Source organism: Synchiropus splendidus, chromosome 7 (genome assembly GCF_027744825.2).
Source record: "Synchiropus splendidus isolate RoL2022-P1 chromosome 7, RoL_Sspl_1.0, whole genome shotgun sequence".
Classification (NCBI taxonomy): Eukaryota; Metazoa; Chordata; class Actinopteri; order Syngnathiformes; family Callionymidae; genus Synchiropus; species Synchiropus splendidus.
Window position 1 is genome coordinate 11321944 of NC_071340.1, and position 24854 is coordinate 11346797.

General features: G+C 41.7%; 1 protein-coding gene across 10 annotated transcripts in view; it reads left to right on the top strand.

The window, feature by feature from the left end:
- Positions 1-24854, top strand: part of pde4d (phosphodiesterase 4D, cAMP-specific) — a 182484-nt gene that overhangs the window by 101099 nt on the left and 56531 nt on the right. The window lies entirely within an intron of this gene.

Here is a 24854-nt window from a genome sequence, read left to right on the forward strand (position 1 = left end):
GCACATCTGTGTGTTTTTCAGGCTGACTATGTATGTTCAATATTGATACACACCTGCTATATGCTGCCTAATTGTGAGTTTTACCTTGGAATACTGAGACAAAAAAAGCAAGAAGAATGCAGCTATTTATAGCAACAGTTATGCTGGCTGTGTCTCATCTGAGAAGTCATTAACTCCCAGTAGGTTGTTGGGTGGGGGGCATTTGGGCTTCCTGCAGCAGAACTTGCAGCCTCCACTGGTGTCTAGAATCATGAAGGGAAAATAGCTTTTCATCTGAAATCTCCAGGGATTTTCTTTTTCCCGCTCTAAGAATGAGTCTCTCTCGCTCTGCTGAGCTTTAGCTCTCATCCGAGCCCTTTGGCTTTTCCCATTCATAGTACCAAGCTACTGAACACCGCCATTATCATTTTATCTTGGAACTGTCTCGGAAATATCAGCCTTGTTAGACTGATGAAACAGGAAGCTGTCAATTACTCCGTCCTGCTGTGGTATGCTCGTCACACCTGTCTGCCTGCAGTTTTTGGACTATTAATTAGTCATTTATTTCTGCCAGTCAGTCTCCGCTGCACTCGCCCACGCCTCATCTTCTCCCTGCATCTATTCCCCCGCCACCTTGCCTATTCCTGCTCTTCCAGCTGTAATAACTCCCCTGTTAACCAGTTCCTTGTGTTTTATACATTCATTTCTTCACTCTCCCACTTCTGATATCCGGAGTCATCCTTTTGTAATGTTGATGAGTCAACATGATATCATACATATCCTTTCAGGCCTCCTTCAGCTGTGCCCCTGTGCTTCCTGTTGGTCTGTATAATTCAGTTTTTGTGAATGAATTGTCAGAGTGTGCACTGAGAATGCGCAGCCGTATGTGACGGTGGAAGTGCCATTAGTTCATGTCGTCATTAATGCCGGTTATATAATCTTCGACGTTAGCACCATCGTTCTGCGGTGTGACACTTAAAGCCGGGCGCAGTCTCTGCCTCTCGCATACTAAGAGCACGCTCGCTCCTGGAAAAGGGCTTTTCCTTGATCTGTTTTGACTGTGAACCTGTCTGAGGCAGTGAACCCTTTTGGTTAAAATAGTGAGAGTGGAAACAGCGAGCAGTAGAATTTGCATAATAGCTCTCTACATCACTTTTTTTGAAAAAACAAATTTTGTTCATTAGTTTTAGATGCAAGTCATGTGCATTAATGACTCAGCCTTGTTTCAGGCGGAGTGGATGGTTGCCCTTGTCCCGGTTCGGTTTTTAACCTTTATGAGCAGAATTACCCAGCACAGCCAGGTCAAGAGATGTTTTTGGTGTGCAGGCTTGGATAATGCATTCCTGTTGGCTGAGACAGTTGTCATTGGAGCAATTGGAGGGTAGTGCCTCAAATACAGAGGCAGGCGACCCAAATGTTTTGTCGCTAGAGGTTGGATTCATAATGAGGTATTGTAGAATGACCCGGGTTAAGGTTAGGGGTTGGCTTGAACATTTTTTTTGCAGTATAATAGAATGCAATTTTTGAATTGTGAAGGCTACGATTTGCAAAATCTAAGCATGTCGTGGAGCTGAAGCGAGCTCTGCGAGACCATGGTACTAAACCTGGCAACCCACTCCACCAGTCTCAGAGGCGCCACGTTGTGACTTCAGCGGTGACAGCACCGTATGATGACCAAACAAGAGCGGTTCAACAGCAGCCAGATATTATCTAGACTGTCCAACCCATGTCTCACATGTTTGCTCTTTATTTGATCACTTTCCTGGTTGTCCGTGGTGTCAATGTCGAGCGCTGGTTCCATCAGCGTAAAATGTTATTCAAAGTCTACATACAGTTTTGAGCTATGAGAATTTTACCAGATCAACTTTGCTTTCCATCGACAGGCTGCCTGCTGGAGCGATCTGTTATACTGTTTATTAACGTGGAACCCAGTCTAGATGCGTAAAGAAATTCAGAATCGCTGCTGAATTACAATCGCAATACACTACTTCCATCTACATTTACATCTGACAGTTGACCCTCATTTGCATTACATGTGTTGAGTCAATGTGAATTCTAAGCTGCTCCTTCGCATTTATTACCAAAACTCTCATGCTATTTTAAAGAGCTGATCACATACTGTTCTTTGGCAACTCAGTTAAATTTGATCTTAAACAAATGTGGCGTGAGAGAACCTTCCACTGGTGGATTATGCAAAGAAATGCTCAAATTGTATCTCTATTTCAAACTAAAGCCAACTCCATTTTCAGGGCTGCTGATATTGGGATGAACAGTATTGGAGGAAATGAGCAGCCCATAAGAAGCGTTCTACTGTGTGTAGGTTTTGGTTTAAAGAGTAATCTAGTGTTACAAACAAGCTAGTAGGAGTGTAAGGAAATATTGATATGCTCAAATATTGCAATGCTTGATTCTGCAATATAGTATGTATATTTTTGCTGAAATATTGCAATACTTTATTTTGTGGGATTGGCTTGATAATTCAAGTCGGTTATATTGATTTGTAATGCACATTTGTGACATGTTTAACACTCTGCTTTCACCAAATTTGCCGCATCAAATATTTGACAGTTCAACTAGTAATAAATTAAACTACTGTTATGTAAAAATTGTGCTTTCACCGTGGCGTTTTCTGCTGTATTCAAGATGTGAGCTCTGCTGATGCTCATGAGTCTTTGCGTTTATCTCCTCTATGTTATGAAATTGCTGCTTTGGCAAATGCCAACTTCTGGAAAAAAAAGAAAAAAAAACAACACTGGTCTGTCCTTGGCTGCAGAACTAGAATTTCTGCTCACACAGTTTCATAGCCACTGCTACATGCTGTTTGTTCTTACGAAGAGGAAACTGGACACAACTCTACCAGTTAGATAAAGAAGTGCAAGATGAAACGGGATGGATTTTATCATAGCGGCCGTGTAAGCGTTTGATGGTGCATCAGTGGATAAATAAAGAACAGGAGACCGGAGATTTAGTGGAGAACGGAGTGGACGGTTTATTTGTTGGAGACTCTGGTCTCCACTTGCCTCTTCATTGTTTCACTGCTCTGAGGAACACTGAACTGTAAATCTGGAGCTTTAGAAACCCACAGCAGCTCCACCACACACTTCATTAACACCACAATCCTTCTCTGTGGACCTCTCGGCCTGCTGCGCTGCTTTACTGTTCTAGCGGGCGAAATACCAAACACAAATTGCTTCACAAATACCTCAAGGAGTTTTTGAAATGTGTTGATTGGCCTCTCAGTTAACCGAAAGTTATTGGCTGTAATTGTTACTTAGGGGAGTTGCTTTCGGGAATATTAAACAATAAAAGAGATTTAATTGAGAAGGTTTGGGTTTTTTTTTCCTCTTCCTCCTTCATGTGATGTTCTTTGAATATTTAAAGCTGTAAAAATATGAGCAGGACTTAATTTACCATTGAGGATTTGGAGTCAAGATTCTCATTGAGCTGCTGCCAGTATTGCATCCAGCTTAGCTGCAGAACTTCCCAGAGCAACAGCAGTGTGGGTGTATTGAGAATGGTGGGTTTATTTACTGGATGCTTTGACAACCTTAAGAGGTAGTGTTTACTGGGATGTTTTATAAAAATAGATATAAAGCGCTGTAGCTACTTCACATGCATTGATGGATATGGTGGCTGTGAATCCAAGGAAGTTCCCATACAGAACAGATTTTACCCTTTGTTTTTTAATAAAACTGCAGACTGTCAGCGGTTGCTGGTCAAATATCACGAGCAAAAGCACTAACTATCCACCGTGTTTGGCCCTCCAGTTGATTTGTTGCTGTCTTCCTTGCAAGTAGCATTTCTATTACTGCTATTACTGGTTGGTTTTATGTGACTATTTAGGAAACCAGATTATGTTTATTAAAGTCTATGTTTGGCCACAGGCTTTTTAAATGTGTTTGGCATTAGTCCTCTCATTTACCATCTTCTTTTCTCCCTCCTATAACAGAGTCAGTCATAAAAACCCTAATGGCAAAATTGTTTTATTGTCTGCTCTTCTCATCGTGCAACATACACAAGTGAAACAAACTCTTTAATCATCCAATATGTCACCAACTTGCTCTTTATTTGGTCACTTTTCCTCATCATTTTATGGTGTCAAGAATCAAGACTAACAAAACTTAACACTTGCTGCATCCCCAGAGATGCCAACCACTGCTCAATATCAGTCCTTTTGTAAGAGATTTGTAAGAGGCGCATCACAATTATTACATGCTCGGAAGCGTCCCTACACGAAGGGAGTCTTGGCTGCATACAGACATTCATGTCACAACACTGGGTCTTGATGGAAACAAACAGCTCCTGTGTCGCTTCTGCACCTTTAATTGCACTAATGCATCTTCTAAGCAAAGAGGCGGACCACGAGTGAAAACAATGAAATGAATACTGTGGTTCTGTCGACCCACTTTGTCGTGGCTGTACTTGGCCTGCGTTGTAGTGCAAGTTAATATAATTTTTTTATTTGGATGTCGGAATATTGTAGCCTATATGGTCACCTCAGTTTGATGAATATCAGCCAGGAGCATAATAGCCCACAACTAACAGAGAAAACATTGTTTCTAACTTTTAGCTGCTGCACTCGTTGAAAGTTAAAATGTACGTGACTTAATAGCAGGTATTCATGAGAGAAGAATTTAAATTTTACATGATTTCAGCTGGCTATACATCATCATTGACAACAAAAGTGCTCAATTTGAATATCATTTAATGATGTATTGTTGAAATGTCAGTGGTAAATATTTTCTTTTTTTTTTAAATAGATGTATAGCTTGAGGTTTGAATGCTGCTTTATGCATTTACCATGCATTTCTCGGAGGTCAGCAGACAGTCATGGCCATAAATGCGCACTCATTGCACCAAGAATTTAAATTTTGGTGCGACCGAGTAAATAGTTGTCTTTATAAATACATCAGCTCCACACCCTCAGAGTCAGCACCTTTACAAACCAATGTTGTGCTGGAAACCCTGATGTGCAATTTTTTGCAAAAGAGAGCGAGAGAGCTGGAGGGAGAGACTTGGGGGCATCTGCATGTGATTCCCCCATTAACCCTCATTCATTTTCAGAGCAGTCGTCAGCCAAAAAGGTCATTGTCTTGAAACCTTGTGACGGACATCTGACACTGGCTGTTATTTGAGATGGCCTTGTCAACATGTATCTGCTGCTAAGCACCTAGCATCATACAAGCCAGAAGGAGTTGAACATAGAAAAAATATGATACTACGATGTCCCTCTGCTTGTCTTGTAGATTCATTCAGGACAACTGACATGTGAAACAGTGATGAAAAAAAGTCAAATATCTATAGTAAAATTTATTATTATAATAATTATTTTATGTTCCTATTTTTTGGTTAATCTCAAAGATAAAGAGGAGTTTAAAAAGCCTTTTTTGTGGGTGAAGCAACAACAACAAAGCAGCACTTTGCCACGAATAAAGATTTCTTTTTTGTTTTGATATGATTTCAATTCTTTCCTGAACTAATGCATGGGTTGCGGTTGGATCTCTGTTGGATATCGAGTGAGGTGCTAAGTCACCAAAAATAGAGAACAGGAATTATTGTATGAAGTCACCTGACACCTCATTTGAAGGACTTCCAGAACCTGAGCGGAGCTCCGAAGTCGACCCAGAAACAGGAATCAACTAGTTCCTGGTGAAACCATTAGCTGTGAGGTGGCGGAGGACACACTTTAAAAGATGAATGAGTGACTAAATCACATGCTGAAGGACTGCTGCTAATGACCACAGAAGGGTAATCTCAATTATATTCACCACTTGAGGCCAATTACAGTGCGCACGTGAGAGGAAAAGCTGGAATTGATGCCATACCAAAGTTGAACGCAGATCCCTTTGAGCTCATCAAATATAAATCTGCACCAGGAGTGGAATGATGTCTTCACACCTCGATCCGACTCTCCTGACTCAGTTTATGTATTCTTCCACCAGAATAACTCCGGTGATACCGTGTTTTCAACTTCCCTCCTCGCCGACCCTGAGGTATTTTTAATGCTGTTGCACAACAGCATCTGATGCTGCAATGCAACAGTGCAAATGTCTCTTTATGTAACAGCAGAGGAGGGGGGTCGCTGAGCGGGGAACAGGTGGTGATGCTGATGCCAGTGCTTCTTCTCTGGCTAAGTGGTCCTACCAGCAGGTAGAGAAGGTGGCTGGATGGCTGTTGACAGATGAATGATTGATGCTTTGCGCAGCGAAAGATTAATGATTGATGTGTGAATATGAAAGAGCTGGATGTAGGGAAGGAGACTTGGCAGACGGGAGGAAGACTGTAGGAGTGGAGGACCTCAGGCGATGAACTAATCTGAGCAGAGAATCCTCTGTTATATCAGCAGTTTCGACATGGTGCTTCATTATTTCTGCTGGGGATGTTTACAGTATTTCCAATAGCCTTGCTTCTTAAAACATTTCATTCATTTGTTTTCTGTGGGTAAGAGGTGAAATTGAGGGCAACTGTGATGTGGTGGGTTTTCTCTGCGTATGTAATGTTTCGACTCTTCTATATTCCATCATCATTCCTGTAGAGTAGCACTTTGCTTGATAGCAAATGTGCTTTTCAGAGGCGGCCCATTTTAGTGTTCCCCTTTCATAGATAAGACCCAGGTGCCTGGTTGTTGCCCCTGAACAGGCCTTGTTTTGGCGTACACACAGGCTTTCGTTGTGCATCGCCAGTTTTCAAGAGCGGGACAGGATATCTCCTGAGTAGGGTAGCTGAGGTTACATTCACGATGACCCCACTGACAAGGACCCAATGTTCCATATCATGAGAAGAAATCACTCCTTACGTTTTTTTTCATTCTGGTGTGTTTACTGAGGAAGAGATTATGCTGGTTAATAATCTAAGGCCAAATCTAATCTAGTGTATAACATGAAACCCTAACCTCACCCAAGATGTACGATGTATTTTGAAGGACGGAATGTCACCTCAACTGGACTGAGGTGACCGGAAATCCCCCTTTTGTAGCTGCAGCTGCATGTAAAGGAGCCAGCTGAGGCGGTTTGAATGTCTAGTAAGGCTGTTGCTTCATTGCCTCTTCCTCAGCCATGATTGAAGGGCAGACTGTGGACCAGACCGTGTCCTCAACATCTACTTTGATTTAGAATCCTTCAGTGGTGCCACAACATTCGGCATATGTTATTTGTCAGATTGTGATATAGCAAACTCAAGTTGTTTCTTGTAATCCATTTGGTTATGTCATTTGGAATCGCTTGCAACCAATTCCATCATGTGAAAACTGGACTGTAATATGTGTAACATTGAACACGTGTGAAACCATGTTGTAGGTAATCATTCTTCTATATGGGACAAATAACATCCTCAAAACCCCATTTCTGCCTGAGCGACCTCCTTGCAGAGGTAACTTACTCATCCACACCACCTCAGAGAGCCGGGCAGTTACCCCCATTCATGAGTCAAAATGACTTTTCTATTTATAGCCACTTCAGTGACGTGCTGTCTTTTCATTTGCCCTCCCAGTGCAACACCTCAATTTCTCTCCTCACCTGTATTTTCGGGTGAGTGGGAATTTGTAATGATATCATATTGCATCTGTCAGCCCGCTGTGCTGCAGCGGGAATCGTGCAGATTTTATCAGAGCGAAATCTGCGGTCCCCACAGGAGAATTAAAGCTGTGATTTGCATGTTTATGAGCATCTGGGCAGAGATTCAGCTCCTGGGCCACCAGGGCCGCTGACACGATGACACATTCGCTCACTGCAGGCATTCCTTCGCCGGAAGAGTAACATTTGCCCGCATGGTTTTTGCCTTCACGCTCTCGAATGTTAACTAGCAGACAGTCTGCATCTCTGGCTCTCTGATGGAGATGAAACCAGGTCGTGATTGTATGACTCAGCCTTGACTTAGCATTCTGTACTAGTGCTCCAATCTGTGTTGGCTCAGATGAATAGGAATTCGAGGATTATATAACACCCAAATATGTAACTGGATATTGACAATATTCTGCAGCATTCAAGATTAAATAGATGTATTATCTCACTCATCATCACACACTGGCAAAAGAATCCTGACACCTTCAAAGCTGACAGTTGGTCTGTGTAATATCAGTATAACTTGTATTGCAGTCTACTCACCATGTCTGAGATTACTGCATCTTCACCCACTACTACTGCTCTGGTGTTGTCTGGTAAATACAGTCATTCTTTGAAGAACGATAGCTATAATTCTGCAGCCTTCTGATTTAAAGGAGCACTTTGGCTCCTCCCCCACTTCAAAACTCACATGACAGCAATTATAAATTGTGTCGCCTCCTACTGGATTTCTTCACTGCTTTTTCAATAGCCCTCAAGAAGTAGGTGATGAAAATTACTTCCTTGTGTATTTTTACCATCAGCGTTGATCCAACATAAAAGATTAATGCCAAGTTATCTGAAAAAGAAAACATAGCCGAAGATGATTTTGAAGAAAGATGCTTTTGTTAAGTTCTTGTGTTCCATTTTGCCTTGCATCCCTTGTACGCTCTATAGTATAAGTCACAAATCATTGCCAAATGATAAATATGTATGATATTGATTTAGGTCTCTAAGTAACAGCCATGACATTGCTGCAGAAGGTTGCCGCCTCAAACTCCGACAAGGGAGAAACCTGTGTAGGCCCAGAGGCAAGGTTCCCTCTTTAGCGTTTTAAATTTGCTTTGGTGTCTCAGGAAAAAGGCGCCCGCTCAACAGGCTCTGAAGAATCGGCGCGCTTGTGATCATACATTTTCAACAGGACCGGACACATGAAGGTGTTTCAGTAGTGGTTATTGATCTACCTGGTTTAATTAAAAATGACCAGTCTCGGTTGAAGAGGACGCAGCTGCTGGATTCATCAAAGCTCCTTTGATATGCAGATACCGTCTCCGTTTTACCAAATTCTGTCCTGTCCTGGAGCGGATATGCTAACCACTGCGGGTTATTTTTAGTTTCTTCCCGTGTGCATATTCATTTAGGATGGCTGACTCATGAATATTACATTAACAACAGATGGTTAATGGAGGATATCAAAGTAGAACTACATTTGGACTTTTTATTGCGGTCGAGCCTTTGGCCGCCTGTTCACCACTCACCTCTTTCATCGATCTGTTAGGCTTTGAATAGCTTGGGCTGATTGCACAGTTGCTGATGAAGACCATTCCCTTTTCACATGTAGAGAACCAAAATAGCTGAAGGAAGAGGAGTTTGGCTTGGATAAGAGTGAGACCAACTTTTCATAGGCAGGAGAATCTTTGTCCTGCAGATGGTCCAGAATCTATTTCATGCATATCTGGTACGGAGAGAGGCTGCCTACACTGGCTGCTCGCTCTGATCGATTCTCCCTGCAGTGAAGATGAGTGTAATTGCAGAGCCCGAGTGAAAATCACAACTCAAAATGATGGTAGGATGAAGCGCCCAGTCTCATTATCATTTTCCATGAGAGGGTGTTATTAGCCCGAGGTGAGTTCCATTAATGATTGAGATGTGTTCAATGGCCAATCCGTTGCTTTTGTCTGATTATAAAGTACAAGCTCAGCTCATTTCACTCAAAGTGCGCTAAGGTCAAGTTTTAAGGCTAATTACGTGGGAGTTATCGGTGGTAGCTTCTGTCACGTGACATGTGCCTTCATCGTTTATATTATTTCCACTCTTTTCTAAATGAGATCAAGACTAACAACGGAGCTGCCTATTAAACGAATCTTTACGTCAAATGGAAGAGTTTAAGAGCCTCGAGGATCTTCATTCTCCATTAACACAGCTGTGGGACAAAGAGTAGATCAGGAGTTAGGAACTGATGGCTACTCCTTGGCGATTTTTGGCAGCTGCTTCTGGCTCATTGTTACGACAGATGGCAGTAACCTCATGCCAGATCAGCGTTTGTTTACCATTAATATTACGTGAGTACGAGTAGCTTGTGAGGTGCCATCTCTCTCAACAGCAAGCTCCGTTATGGTGACTTCCTATGGTGCTCTGCAGCTCAGTCAACCAGTCATACTCGTTTATCACTGTAACATTGATTTCAACGGGCAAACAAGCTAAATGCTGCTGAGACTGAGTCTTATCACATCAGGCCAATGAAATTACAAGATTGTATTGACTTTAAAGAGCCAAAAAGTCACTGTTTTTGTTCTTGTTCTTCCCTCTTCTCTTCCGTTCCCGGTGTAGGTACCAAATACATCAACTTTTCAATTTTCTCTGGCGCATTAAAACATTCAAAAAGAAACCTGATCTTGGCTGCCGGATGTCACGTCATCATCCCACGGTATGTAAGATGGATTTGGTACCTACACCGGGGTGCCAAACTGCTAAGTTGACCGGCTGTGGAGGCGGAGCCATACTGTAGTGAGCAACGGTGATTGGTTGACTGGACTGCAAAGCATCATGGGAACTGCTCAGGTTCGACTCACCATAACTGAGTTTAATGTTGGACTGTGCTGCTCCGCGCAACACTGTTTACGTCCAAACTTGACAAGTTGAGGCACGTAGAACTGTTAGAGACGGTGCATAACCTTGCTTCCTGTTCTGCATCACTGGATCTTGAGTAGTGAAAGTGCACTCAGTGCAGTATTTAACATGTTCTGTGATACTTATTAAATTAACAGTAACTACTAGATGGCAATGCCAAATGTCAGACTGAGGTCTCGTTCAGTCAGTTTTTGTCTTGCACTCCGTGTAATTTTTTTTAGACAAAATGAATTCAACTTAACCCAACATCAAACTCACTAACATCATATTAGCACGTGACTTGGCTCTTATCATAGTAGCAAACTTTGGGAAAATTTTGAATGGGGAGTGTACCCTGTGAGTTCTGGAGTCCACCGGACAAGCACAGGAACCTGATGAAGCCAAATCTGCATTTGAGACGCTGGAACTTCCAAACTACAGCCGTGGTCTGTATTAGCTTCCTGCTATCATAACGTATATAGCCATTATATTCAACACTTGTATTTGTCCATTTCAGAAAGACACCTCTAATGTTCATTGCCTGATATTTATTGACCTCTCTCTGTCAACGTGCTTGTGACGGCCTTGAAAGTAGGCCTCCTCACTTGGCCAGTCTGTGATTTCTTGAAAACTTCTGGACTCGGGGCGATTTGTTTTATTTTTCAAAGCTTGATAACAGAGCCCAGGTGGTTAACTACAGCAGTAACAGACACTTTACAGTAGCTACATTTGTATCACATATATGTCCATTTCTAATGAAGTAAAGTACATTTGGTCCGGTTGAATATTCTAACCACCTCTGTTGAACTCGATCTGCTTGTGATCATAAATGGAGCAACTATCAGTGATCGAGAATCCTCAGAGTGCAGCCTGGGAAATTGAGAAAAGAGCTGATTTAAAATCCATTTCCTTCGTGCATAAAAGGAATTGTCTGCGAACATATTTTTTGTTGTCTTGTCTGTGTGTCTGTTCCAGGTTTATCCTTGGGTAGCAATTCTTGACAAAACACCTCCTTGTGGCGAGCTTATGCCTTTGTGGGGACCATTTGGCTGGACCCCACAAATCCAAGCCTCAATTTGAGGATGACTTCCAAATAACTAGGTTATTATAAATAGATTTGAGTTTGGTTCAGACTCCTGGTTAAGGCTACTCACTTGTTTTGGATGGTTATGTTTGGGATGGGAGGCTGTGGAAAGCATTATGTCAATGGGTGGTCCCCACAAAGATAGCGATACAAACGTCTGTGTGTGTTCATGTTTTACTTAGACTCGTAACATGTTAATTCCTGTGTGTTAACATGAATGTCAGTATGACAAGTCTTTGCTGAGGAGTTGCACCGATGATCAAAATATAGGTTGAAAGCAAGTTTAGCTTTCTTTCTCCCCCCCCCTTGTCCGCCGTGTTGGTCCACATCTCTGAGGCGTAATGAGTTTCATGTCCAATTAGGATGCAGCTGCCTCCTGTGTTGTCAGAACCGTCCTGGTATTGATGTCATCCCTTGATTATTTCACACAGCTGCCTTCAATATCCTGCTATTTACGAGGGCGTTTTCATCTTTTATGTGCCGTGTGCATTCAAATGGAGACTGTGCAAATACGTCTTGTGTTGGTGGCAGTCTCTTTTGTCTGCTGTTGTATGTGTACATACATATTTATATATATGTGTGTGTCATGTGTGGTGCCTTGTTTTTTCCAGATTAACCAGTTTGTCTGTACCGATTGCCTCGCTTGCTTGCTGCGACCGAAAATAATATTTTACAAAAATGAATAGCAAACTCAAGTGTTCCAGATAATTGGTATGCACCTGGTTTCCCCTGATTCTCAGCAGGGTGAGCTGGTGTGGGGAGTGTGACTATTCATGTTCACGTGTGTGAAGTATGTGTGATAGATGCTGTAGTGTCTTCGGATGACAAGCAGCTCTGGATGCAGATCCCGGTCGTGCCATGCTTATTTGTCATCACAGCGGAGAAATCCTCCTGCCAAATTACACACTCTCACACACTCGCTGTTCTGATTGCTCATGTTCTTGTTCCGTCGAGGTGTCGGACTGTTTGTCACATAATCGTTTTCCATCTTCAAGCTCTCTGATGACGGCAAATCTGCATTTCACTTACATGTGAATGTGCCCTCTACCTTCCCTGCATCTAAAGATGAAATCCACAATTCGATGGCTTGATCTTAAACCTCAGTATTTCAATTGAAGTACAACATCAACCAAATGTACACACAGATGTGCAAACTACCAATTATACAATATAGAAAGCAAACATTGTAGTATATGCTATAATGATAAACAGATTTATCTGCATATATTCATCTATGGCAACACTTTCCCCTGAGTGTTGGATTATATTTTTATTACTCAGCCTTACAGATGAACAAATGGTGTCAATATGTGTCACAACAGACGCTCTTCCTGACACAACCTCTGACTGGGATCCAAATGGGCAAAAAGGAAAACAACCACGCATCTCAGAATAAAGCATGAACGAAGCAACAAGGACTGTCATGTCTGACCGAGTGAGCACGAGGAAAGAAATCATCAATAAATAATGAATGAATCACTTTCCGTTGCTCGAGCCGAACATTTATTATCGCTCCTTCGCGTATGCTCCGACCGAACTCTCCATGAAAACCCTACTTGTGTGTTTTTTTTCCCACACTTCCAGCTTGATTAATGACCTCACGCGGATGTCTACGTCGCTAAACGTTTGAAATTACAGAGCCGAATAATTCAATTATGGGTTCAACAGTGAAAGATGGTGTAATCCATAAATCACTAGGCGATATGAAAGATGTGTTTTTGCTGGAGCATCGCTCAGCTCTGTGTATGTTTTTCACTTTTCTGAATGGTTGGGATTTCCTGTGTCCTGAATGACGTAAAGGCGCTGAGGGGTCTGAAACAGAAAAGCCCCCTTCACCTTTTAACATTTTACATATTTGTGACCTTTTACATCGCTCGTGTTCGCATCTCCTGCTACTGAGTGTCGTCCCGAGAGCTTGAAGCGCAGTCAAGCGGACACACAGTTCGTCCACCTCAGGATGCACTCAGCCTCTTTGTGTGCTGAGTTCAGGAAGCTGTCAGTGAACATTGTCACATCTGGATCCTCCATTCACCTCCAATGAAAGGTGTTTCCATCCCCTGGCTGCTTAAACACATTAGTCTCTGTGGCAACGTGCCGCCAACCTGCATATGAACCCTTGGTGCCGTCAACATTAGTCGTCTGTTATGTATCTAAGCATAGTGAGAGGCTTTTTTGTCGGAGCCCGCTCTTCTTCCTGGGCAGGCATGGAGACATGATCTCTCCCAATCCCTAGTCTTAGCATGACAATTGGCTGGTGCCTCCGCCTCATTAAATCCACCTGTGTGCTGGACACGGTCGCCACCACCAGGTTTATTTGAGATGTTTCTGCGGAATATGAATCCAAGGGATTACGCAAAGGAATTACTTATAATTACTAGTGCTGTAGTCGAGACCTCTTAACCTGTCACTGATTTATTTTTTCAAATTTAAACTGACATGCTTTCATTGGAACAGACTAGTAGTTTATTCTGTATTGGTGTTGGGCTTGGTTTCACCATCTCATTAGTCGTGATCTCAACTTGGTCGCTGTTGAGTGGTTTTGAAAACAACACGAATGAAGACTCGTTGAGAAGTCATGTGTCTAACCTGATGCAGTATGTGTGGTCCTCGGTCTTAGCCGATGTGCGACGACGATGATCAGCGGATGATGTGTAGATTTGTCTTCAGCTTCCTTCGAATCGGGTCGTATTGCTCGCTAGTTCTCACAAGAAGATAGAAGACGTGATGTTTTGGTTTAAGGAGACGACTTTACATCCATGTTAGCAACCATGTTTGCTAACTTAGTCAAGGCTCCTGGCGGAGATCTAAAGCGCACCTCTGATATACCACATCTATCAAAGAAGAAGAAAACACAACCTCTGGAATATTTCAGTTGATTCAGAAGCTTGCGAGTTTGGTCTCAAAACCTTTTAAAGGAATTCTGTTCAGGATGATGACAGCTCCATGACAGCATTGAACCATCGCTCCGAACCACTTATTCTGGACCTCCGAAGTTAAACTTGTTACTCAGTCAGCACCATCGCTGTCTGAAGAGTTCAATATAACAGTCTGAAACGGCTCCCTGCTACCTGTCAGCTTTGATTTGGTTCCTTTATAACCATGAGAACTGAAAGAACTGAGGAGCTCACTGCACCACCCCTAGTCACGGAGGTGAACTACTATTCATAGTTTGATTTTCACTGCACTGCATGTAACGCGGGAGAACATGACATCAGACTCATCGGCTAAATCGAACTGTTGTCTTAGCTACTCTCAGCATATAACCGAGCAATATTTGAAGCAGTATTGTTGTTGCTGTGGTAGTAATAACTGTGGTGGTAGCCTTAATCATATTGGTAAAAGCAGTGTTAGCTGAAATAGTGCCAAGGATGAAACTAGTCATCACACCATAACAATTGTAGTAGCTGTATCTGTTATACTAGAATTATTTGTGATATAATAAGTGAAGTATAATTATACATCTAAATCAGTTTGCTTAACAAGAAGTAGTTATATATTATAGTATATATGAGTATAATAAGTTTTTCTAATTCAATATATATTAAAAGCAGTTCTGTTGATTTGAAGCACAAGTATTCATTAGTAGTAATACCACCAGGAATAGAAAAAAATGTGATCATGTAATAAGTTGTTTAGTTTAATTATTGTTTATAATGATTTGATGTTACATGTAATTACTAAAAATATGTACAGTTGTAACAATAACGTTTGCGGCCATCTCAAATAGGTCGGTGGTAGTAGTTGCAGTATAAGAAGCAGCAGTATTTGTAGTATTAATTATGGTACTAAGGTGAGATAGTCGCAACCAAATGTAATCAAAGCGTTATTAGAAGTAATAACTCACATAAACAGAGACATGGACTGCATCATTGCCACTGAAGAAAAAACATTGCTAATGTGCGATGAAAATATGGAAATACAGTAGTTATTTAAGTATACTGTGTTTAATTGTTTAGACAAAACCTACAGTTGTTGGACTCATTGACCCTTTGAAACTGACCATTTAACGATCATCTCATGTGGTCCAGAATTAGCTATGGTCATATTTATTGAACTGCAATTGCATGCAGATTTTATGTTACTGTACTGTTACGTGTTTTCAACTTCTAGCAATATGTGTGGGTTCTCAGGTTTCCTCTTAATGTGCTTGTTTTTGCAATTTCTTTAGCCTAATATTTGCCTCTGCACTATTAGCGCCCAGTTGTCGGAGGACCTTCTTTTAGACACATTTGCCAGTAGAGTCAGACTTCCAACATTTCATGCACTATTTCCCGTATTTTTCACAAGCTAATTTTAGAAGAACTTAATGGCTTCTAGTGTTTTATTTGCTGTGCAACATCTCCTCTCTCCATGTGTCCATCCGTGTTTATATGCGTGACGCGCCTCAGGGAGCTGAATTGATTTTACGGCTCGCGTTGGCTTAATCCTCCTCTAAAATTGGTATGCTGAGAGAAAAGCTCAAGAATAAAATGAGCCATAAAAAGACAGAAAAACAGGAGGAAATGAAAAGGGAGACTATTGTGGCTGCTGCTTTAGCTAAAGTCAAACCTATCAGGGGAGATGAATAAAGATGGCTCCTATTTTATTAACTTGGTGCTCCAAAGACACAAATAATTTGATCAAGACGTGACATGACATGACATGCAGAGAAAATGGTTGACTGTGGAGAATTTGATGTGTTCGTTTTGTTTGTTTTCTCAGGAGCAAGAATCATTTATATTCTGTACAACAGGGCGACCAACTCCCAGAAACAAAGCTCACTGTTCTTCCGCAGGCAAAACATGTTTTCTTTACAATTCCTTCACATATAAAAAGTTCAGTTCAGAATGAAGAAAATGAATCCACTTCAGGTTCTTCTCATGAAACTGCTCCTACAGTAGACAACAAACAGCACATAGTATTGCTGCAGTGAATAACACCAATAACAAAAGGAGACACCGAAGCACCAAAGGTAGTCATTTCATAAGCTGAAATGTCATGTTATGAATATCAGTACTAGGCTAATAATAAGAGGATCAATGGAGGTATATGTTGTAATATTCAGTAAATAAATCGCAGCTGTTGTAGTAATTGTAGCTGTTTGTGAAGTGTTGCTCCAAAAGAAAATGTGTGAGTGGTACCTGAAAATAAGTCATTGTAGAGGGATTAATATTCACATATGAAGTTGTGGTCATCCAATGAGTATAAGTAATAGTTATAGCCAGAGCAAGACTAATAGACATTGTATAAATAATATGCACTTAAAGTAAGAAAATAATGAGTGGTCAGCTGAGAGGTTGTGTAGTTAATAAAGTGGGAGAAAGACAGTTGTGTAATAACAGCAAGGGAGCATAATAGTATGCAATAACAGTCATGGCTGTCGGGAATAGGAGTGGTTGCAGAGGTGCAAAAAAAAAGTACAATCAGTACATCGTACCGACTCACCCAATTTGCCACCAGCCTTGCCAGGGATTAAAAGGACAGTATTTGATGAGCTGGAGTTCCAAACACTAGCTGGATTGCCGTAGAGAGGTGGTGACGAGTGCTGTCATCTGCTGGAGACTCAGAGTAGAACCGCTGCTCCTCCAGATTGAGAGAAACTATCGGTGGCTCAGGCATCTTTTTGGGACGCCTGGCATTCCAAGGAAAAAGAAGAGTGCTGGAGCCATCATTGGGCGAGAGGCACATCGCCAGTCCATCAGAAATATTTTTAGTCAAGCAAAAAAAAAAAAACATTGGAGTTGTAATAATTATAGGATAGAAAGTCATTGTAAACGTATACCTGGTGTTAGCAGATAGTCACCCCTGTATATGTGACGGTTTAAATTCCACGCAGCATAACCTGTATGCACAGATTTGTTACATTTCTAGAAAACTATTATCCTGAATTTTTTTATGTTCAGACGATCTGGTTGTTTGTCTCTCGCTCTTCAGGCTCGGTTTGGCTTTTTTTCTTCAGCTAAGAGATAATTTGTGTTTCCCGAGGTGCCTAACCGAGTCCGAGATAATCAATGGAGGCATTGATGCTTGTACGTGTTGAATTCTCACCTCTGCCTGAAAATGAAGTCTTGATTCTTAAGTGAAAGACTGAGACGTGGATAGAGATGAGAACGAAACGAGAGCCATGTCTTACATCTAATTTTCAGAGGTGGTGCAAAAAAGTCTGAAAATGACTCTAAGTGGAACTGCTTCTTCCTGCTGCTCTTCACATTCCCCGTCGCCAGTCATTTAGCTTTCATGATGTAAGCAAACACCTGGAAACCCAAAAGATCTCTGTTTCTGAAAAACCTCCAAGCAATTCAGTGGATGCATATGGCAGCATTTTCAATTGAACTTGCTTTTGAATTTAGTCCAAAACCAACGAATTGGATCTCCCTGTTGAGACTTCTATCCTGTGCATTTATCTATTTGTTTTTGAATGTGATATATTTTTAGCAATATATATGCACGTTTAATTTGATGAATTCTATTTTATATATATATATATATATATATATATATATATATATATATAGGCTCTGGACTATCTTAGTTACTGTTTCACTTTGCTGATAACTTTTTGTTCTTTATTGGATTTTTTTATTTATTTTATTTTATCGTTTGCTGTGGGACTGGGCCCTTTTCACCTTTAATTATTCTAATATTTTAATTCATTACTGCTACGACTACTGCAACAACAGCTACTACTACTGCGACTAATAATAATAATAATAATAATAATAATAACAGGCCGTATGAAATCCTCCAATACGACAATATGTTGTGACATTTTTCAACACAGTAAATGATCCTGTGTATCAAGATATTGTTTATATTCATATATAGTATTACCTATTTTAGAGTTCTTTTATTATTACTAAATCTCGTAGTTGTCTATATTATTTAAGTTATTATTAATGGCATAATTGTGTATGTAGAATCTAATATCAGTAGTAATGCAGTAATCTTACAGGGAAAGCCGAGTATTTTACCTTCAAGTAAGAAAGAAAGAAGTTGACCATTTACCGTTGTGAAGAGCTGGGGGGGGAAATCGATTGCAGTCAGGATTGATTTTTCAGCACGCATCAGCAGTTTATAGTTGCTGACCTGACTGTTTAAGTGTCATGCAGCAATTCTTTTCACTCTGGCTGTGTAAGACAAGATGATGCCAAATCTGGAGAGATTCACTCAGATCTCTTTTTTTTTAATTGCTCCGATCGGCGACATCTTGAAGTTGTACTGAGTCAAATTAAAGCATGGACTTGAAAAACAGGTGGAACTTTCTTGACATAATGGATGACGGTGACATCGGCAGACTGCAGCAGCGCCATATGAGGGAGCCTCCATTATTCATGTCAGTGGAAAAGGCAGTGACACGCTGTGAGAGTAATCTGATACTGCTGCCTCTCTGTCTCTGCTGAGAGATTAATCCTGTGACAGATATTCACCCACAAGAACAATAATATCATCCACACGTCCACGTTCTGTTCACCTTTAAAATCATCATTCACTTTAGTTGCTAAAGGAAGTGACTTGGCTGTGTCCCTGACTTTGGTTCTCTGACATGGTTCAAGGATTTTATAGGCCATAATCCTAATTTTACTTATCCAGTTCTCTGGCAGGATTTTTATGGATTGCTCTCGTTTTACATGCAGCGGAGAGATTACCAAATTATTGAGTGATGTCACCTTCATGACGAGGGGTGGCGCCGTGAGCCCTTTAGCCTTTCCAGTTCAACTGTCAATAGAGTAAGAACACAGAGCTGGCAGTCAGTTAGGGGGTGTTGGACTCGATACACTGCCACCGTACTGACTGATCAGCTAGTTTCACTGAAGAGAAGCACCCAGGAGCTGGAATCATAGTCAATGGGAAGAGCGGAGCTTCCTTTCAATATTCTGAGGAGAATTGGTCAGCAAACAAAGATGCAAACTCTTCTCATGTGTATGTTATTACACACACTGTCTTCACTTTATCCTGAGGAGCTCACACTTCTATGTTTACCTCTATGGGAACAGCAGAAGCTTGCACAGGCGCGACTCACCCAGTCTAATAAATGGTTGCGTGCCAGCTGAGATGTTAACCTAATTTTCCAGACACTGTTGATATCAGCCCGATTTTGCCCCGAATTTATCGTGACCGACACATTTACATTATCGGATTAGATTTCGAACAGTCACACGCAACTTTGACGGATGAAGAGTCCACTGTTGACGTCATTTCAAAAAGCCGCGGAGATCATGAAGACGTCAAAAAGAAGCCCACATTTTTTCAAAGGAAGCAGTATCCAAATCTGAATTATGACCATGTAACCATGGTCCGTGTGGTTTATGACGTGTGTTTTAAGACTTCAAGCCCTTTTCTTGCTCCTGAGAAGTGGTCAGGTAGTCAGTTATGGTGGCTCTGGAGCAGTTTGGCCATGACGGACTCCGTCATTTACGTTCCCAAGGCTCATTTGGAAACGCAAATGACCTGCAACCACAACTGCTGCACGAGTTAATAAGTTATATAAACTAAGAAAAAAGTCTTCTAAGTGCTGAGACACCTGTGCTGGATCATGAAATGACAATGGATGTCGACAAAAAGTCTTGTCGTGGTGATAACATGCGTTAATCCTCTCCACTTCTCATCCTTGACATTGAACGTGCAGGTCAGGTCAGCAGTGAAGTCCAAGGCCTTCACTGCTGACCTGACCTCAGCTCAACAGCCTTAAATCAACTGGGATTATAGTCACTGTCTTGTCACTACACTTGCATGCGTCATGCCTGGACAGTGCATTGTACCAGTCAGAATACTTCATTTATAAATATATGTGAAGCACCGGGGCCGTCAGTTGAAGCAGCGTATTTGCACACAGATTCCTGTGACGCCAGATTTGGGTTTGCAATCGGATCCAAACATTTATTTGCGGGAGCTTATGTGTACAAGCAGTGTTGGTAGAGCTGCTGCGACGCCTGCCAGTGGTGGGAAAACAGCTATTGGTGGATTCACAATTGTGGACACAGTCGTGAGGAGTGAGCTGCTATGATTAGAGCTGAGCTCTGTTTCGCTATCATTGTTTGTTGCGCAGCTCAAGTTCTTAGGTGAGTGTGGCTCAGAGGTAAGGCATCCAACCTGGATTGTGCCCACTTTCTCATTTTCCGTCGGCTGTTTCACACCAAGAGAGCAATCTATCAACTAAGGAAACGTCCTGGTGGTGGGAGGCGCTTGGATGTTTGCGTCATCTTTCCTTTTTGTTTTTAGAGGGCACCTTTTCAGGCTCGATTCCTACTGCAAGGTGTAATACTCACGAAATATACTTATGATTAATTGTGTACTTAAATGGCCCACAAGTACATCTCCACTCGCTCAGTGGTGATTAAAAGCCATCATTACGGTGTGCCTCCATAATGAGAAGCACACACCTGTTCTCCACAGCTGCTGGTGATCACGAGCTGTCGCCGTCATCAGAGGCCCAGACACTCTGGAGGTGATGACTGTTTGATGCCGTAAATCACCAGCTGAGATGCTAGTCACCACGGAAACAAGCCTCATTAGAACCATCCAACTGGGGAGAGTTCTTCTTTAGCCATACGCTCAAACTCCTGGAGCCAAATGGGTTTTAGTCACAGGAGTTTTCAGCCTGTGCCCCTGAATAATAGGAGGAAGAATACATGAGCTCATTGCAGGAGGGTCACAGGCCACGTTGGTGTCCAGATTTAAGAGACAGCAGGCTTTTTCAGGTGTTACTTGACGTGGATCTCAGGCGTGAGAGCATATGGGAATTCTGCGCAATTCTGTGTGGCATCAATCTAAATTAGCTCTTCAGCTTGCGCCGGTGAAAGTGTAAGCCATTTTTTCTCAGTAGCCTGCTGTACTTGAATCCTGAGCCCCGAGTGTTGATCACATACAGGTTCGGAACATACAGTTATATCAACGTACCAAAACTGGGGAGAGAAGCAACTGCGTGATTTGTCAGCAGCTGGCGCCAGTGTTTGACCCAGTCATGACAACCGAGCATTGCACTGGTCTGCATCACCATGTGTTTTATGGTTGTTCTGTATATGGAAACAAAATGTTTTTGATGTCGTACACACAATGAAAACAGTATTTCTTCTTTCTCATCATTTATTGGTTGAATCTACACTTCATGCCAAAAGTTTGGACCCACCTCTGATTCAGTGTTTTTCTTAACATTTACTATTTTCTTTCTGCATTGTAGATACAGACTCAAGACATCAAATATGGGAAGCAGGATATATGGAATTATGTCGCAAAGAACATTTTTTTGGATAAATGTTCTAACCCTAGCTCTCACCCATATTTTAGATGACTCATAGTAGCCACATTTTGCTTCGTTGGCAGCGCTGCAAACCCTTGGCTTTCTTCATGAGTCACCTGTTGGAAAAGTTGATCAGGTGACTACATCATGAGGATGCTAGGAGTAAGCAAAGTCGTCATCAAAGCAAAGTTGCTGTTTTGAAGAATCTAAAATATAAAACATGTTTTGAGTCATGACACACTTCTTTGTATACTACGTAATTCTGTACGTGCTCAGTTATAGTTTTGATGCCTTCCGTAAATCGCTGTAGAAATTACTCACATTCTCTTCAAAGTATTCAATCGATTTCTTTCATAGCATTCCAGAGTGTCCACTGACCTGTCAAGAAGCCGAGAAGCGGTAGTGCACTTTGATAGGGAACAACAGAAAAGGTCAGAAGGAGCCGTGCAGCCTTTGTACTCTAGATCTAGGGACTGCCTGTGATGGAGTTCCTAGAGAGGAAGTGTGATGCTGAGGTATGGGAGGCTGGTTGAGGACATGTATGAGGACAGTAGTGGTGTGCTGTAGGAGTGACAGAGGGATTCAAGGTGAGAGCGGTATTACATAATATATCTTATCTGTCTGTGGAAGGCGTGGACCATGATGTTTGCTGATTATATAGTGATTCGTAATGACAGTGAAGATGCGGTGACTAGGCTTTGATAGTTGATCTGGGACACAAGAGTGGCGGGAAGAGTGAATGGGGTGCTTTATTAACTCAAAACTGGCCTTGTGGATTCTTTTTTCTCGCACTGCGAGATCCTTAATGTCACCACATAAATGAGGGAAACTTATATTCTCTCAGCGGTTGTTCTGCTGAGAAATGGCAACCAAATGAAAGCACAATCCTCCCAACTGCAGGAAACTGAGGGGCACTTCCAGCCGCTCTCATTATTTGCATGCATGTGCTTGTAACGCGTGTGGCCCATCTACTCAGCAGCAGGGGGTCCAAGAGGTTTCTGGAGTCATGCACAGTTGTGTCTCTTTGTTTGTTTATGCACAAATGACATCCCACTGCAGTCAATAGATAACATCTGTCTCTCTTTCTTCCCCCCCTCCCTATCTCCCTCCATCTCTTGTCTCTTTTTAGGTAAGTAACCAGACACCCGAGATTGTATCTGACCGTGACATGGGGGCGGGCGCTAAGGTAAAACCCAGTGTGTGCTTCTTAATACTCTGCTGCTCATGGTGACAGCTGATCACCTTAAAGCACGTGGTGGCAGAGAATAATTGATAATAGAATCTTGGCTTGATGATTATGTGTGTTCACCTAATGGTGGTGTTGTGTTTTGCTGCTAATCTGTTTATCTAATCAGATGCTGAGGTTAGGGGGTCCAGCTCATTAACTTGCAGAATATTGATTCCCTGTGCTGAGAGAGTAGCTCTGCCGCAGTCAGCCTCCACACTACCACATGGGAGGAATGCACTTTTTTTTTTTTTTTTTTTTTTTAACTCATCTATTGATCCCACCTCTGTTCAGGGCTGTGGCGCTTTGTTTGTTCCCTGGGATGTGTGGCGACTTTGATTTAAAGAGCTGCCACGGTGGATTGATGGAGGTGGAAGTTGAAAATGCTAATCTTCTCTACAGTGATCCTTTGTTTCACATATTTATGAGGAGCCACTTTTGTTTATGTCGTGGTGGACCAGTCCTTATTAAGGTCTTATGGAGTCTGATGTATGGTAGTGCTAACTTTACACAAGTAGGTGACGGACACTTGTAAATTCACTCTGAGTGACATTTCATGGTGTGTTTATGTGATTGTTTTGGAGAAAATGAAGATTGAAAATCACGCCCCGAGTGACAATGCAAGAGAGGTTTTATTATAGGAGTCCTATTTATCACAAGTATCATGCCATTAGGCTGACAACGCATCGAAAATATCTCGATGAAAATAAGGCAGCTGTCCTTTTCAATTGCCCTAGAGCAGAGTCTGGGGGTGTCTATGTTGCCTGTTTTTTGTGTTGTGTTGTCTGTGTAATGTCTTCTATTTTAATAACTTGAGCACTGTTAAATGATGCCATTTTAGTGCTAGTCTTGATCTAGGTTCTGCTGGATGCTACACTTTGCTTGTCTGTCCAAACTCATCTTGCTGGTGAAAGTTGCAATCATTTATGGAAAGTTGCAATGATTTATGGATCATAAAAAGAACATGACAGGAAAAAAGGGATCTTTGCAAATTATCTTGTAAAAAAAAGGAGTATCAGATTTTAGCCTAAAAACAGCTCCAGACTGCAATGATTTTAACACGACCTATACATTTTTTTTTATTTCCAAAAGCAATGAGTATTTCAAGTACAAAGAACATACAGAAGCACAAAATAAATAGAATGTCCACGTACATGCTAAATAAAAACAATCATGATTGTTTTGGGGCTGACAGCATGTAGTGTGCGCTTGTTGCTTTGTTACGGAGCTCCTCACAAGGGCGGAGACTGGTGGATGTTGGGAATGTTAGTGTGTGTGTGTGACCAGAGTTTTTCAGCCACTCAGTCATACAGCAAATTAATACAATAACTGGTGATATGTGATGTCACCACACGTCGTAATGTAGAGTGTCACAAATAGCATAGAGAGAAATGGTTCTTGCTGTCAGCCATGTTTGTTTAAGTTTGCCCTGTGTAGCGCTAGCACGCTAAACAAGTGACCATCACTTTCTTTATCATTTTTTCTTTTCAAGACCTTCTCCATAGTTGCTAACTATCACAGATTTGCAGCTGTCAATTCAGTGACACACAACTGTCACCATACGTGGCTTATGACACAACCACTTATGCTCAGTTTTGTGCTCTTGCTTCAAATCGCATTATCAATCGACAAAGTTTGCTCTGTAAATTCACAAGCTATTTCAAGGCTCTGAATAGAAAGTGAGCATTACGTTTGCTTAGCCTAATGTTTTTGTTGGCTTGAAGAGGCTTGTTGTGTTGTGTCACTGCTCCTATGCTTGTCGTCAGTCATGTCCTAAATGTTCTGTCACTTTGAACACAAATGTGTGTGTCGGTCGGCTTGTATGAAATGCATCGCTGTGAAGATGTGCCATTTGCTGCAATGGGGGTGGTGTGAGTCGTGGGTGTATGCGTGTTCGTGTGTGTGTGTGTATGTGTGTAAGGG